The sequence below is a fragment of the Pundamilia nyererei genome, unplaced genomic scaffold, assembly GCF_000239375.1.
Source record: "Pundamilia nyererei isolate P.nyererei 1_Seehausen unplaced genomic scaffold, PunNye1.0 scaffold00232, whole genome shotgun sequence".
In the NCBI taxonomy this organism is placed as follows: Eukaryota; Metazoa; Chordata; class Actinopteri; order Cichliformes; family Cichlidae; genus Pundamilia; species Pundamilia nyererei.
In genome coordinates this window covers 272,752-274,042 of record NW_005187633.1, presented here as the reverse complement: position 1 = coordinate 274,042, position 1,291 = coordinate 272,752, and the positions used below count along the sequence as shown (strand labels likewise).

At 45.5% G+C, this 1,291-nt stretch overlaps 1 protein-coding gene across 2 annotated transcripts in view; it reads right to left on the bottom strand.

Annotated features, from left to right (window-relative positions):
• maneal (mannosidase endo-alpha like) overlaps positions 1-1,291 on the bottom strand; it is a 26,412-nt gene that overhangs the window by 3,736 nt on the left and 21,385 nt on the right. The window lies entirely within an intron of this gene.

Below are 1,291 nucleotides of genomic sequence, written 5' to 3'. Positions count from 1 at the left end.
TGTGTGTGTGTGTGTGTGTGTGTGTATACACATATTTTACAAATTAAATAGAGTAAACAATAAACAAAATATATAAAAATATACAGATCAGAGGAACATGCAGGATGGTCCCAAACAGGGATGTTATTCTCCTGCAAGTAGTCCCTCGTCCTGTGGGCATTGTGTACTGCAGCATTGTCCTGTTGAAAAACCCAGTGATTACCACACAAAACAGTGATAGTGTGGGAAGATGACTACGTTTCTCTTCTCTCCCTTTTCAGGATGAAGGTTGAACCTCTGCTTGATGGGTGCAGTGACTGCAGGGTGACAGAGGATGATATTCAGGCCAGCCTCAGAAACATCTTTCATTACTGCTTCGGTTGGGTCTTGGGTTTTGGGCAACGGCGGTCTTGTGACTCAGACAAACTACTGACTTTATTTTCAGTGTCGATTGCAAAGAACGTAAACTCAGCCCTGAGTCGTATCACAGGGTCCACGTCCTTGCAATCAGATAGATCCACATCCCCAACAAACTTTGTTGGGATGGTTCACAGTGTAGCGAACATTTTAAAGGACTTTACAAAGACCTTAGCTCCCCCTTTCGTAGATGGTGAGAGTCGCAGCTACAGCATTGTTGACTCGCCAAACTCTGAGGAAGATGACGACTTTAAACCAGAGTCTGCAGAGACTTTTAAAAGCACACAGACTCCAGCTTGTGTAGGTGAGGGAGATGTGGGTAGCGAGGGCAACAGTGATGCATTTCAAATCAGTGATGTCCAAAATCTTGACCGTGAGAGTTCAGAGAGTGAAGAAAAATGTAGCGACGCCCCGCAGTGCTCGTCTGGGGCGCTTCCTGCGCCCGCAGAGACCGATACCTTTCTCACTTTGTGTCTTGCAAATTTCGTCGCTCACGTTTCTGAGAAAACACAAACAACTGCTGTAAAGCTGAATTTTCAGCAGATAGTGACTGATATAAGAGAGAAGATTGGGGGAGACTTGACTCCTCTAAAAACTGTAAAAAACTTGTACATCATAATGTACAAAGACCTGTGTCGCATATTTGGATCCAAATACGTGCTTCCGTCTGTGATGGAAAAGGGCGACGCGACTTTTGTAGCAGCCGTTGTGGAGCTATTAAAAGCAGAGCTAAAAGCATCGAGCGGCTCCGGTCACGCGCTGAGACGTTTAGAAAGTAACAAAAGCGTTTCTCCAGCCAGTGAGAACAAAACGCAACAATCTGCCAGTGAGGACAACGCACAAAATGGATCCACAGGTTCCCAGAAAGACAGGCCGAGAAACTGTGTCGTTAGGG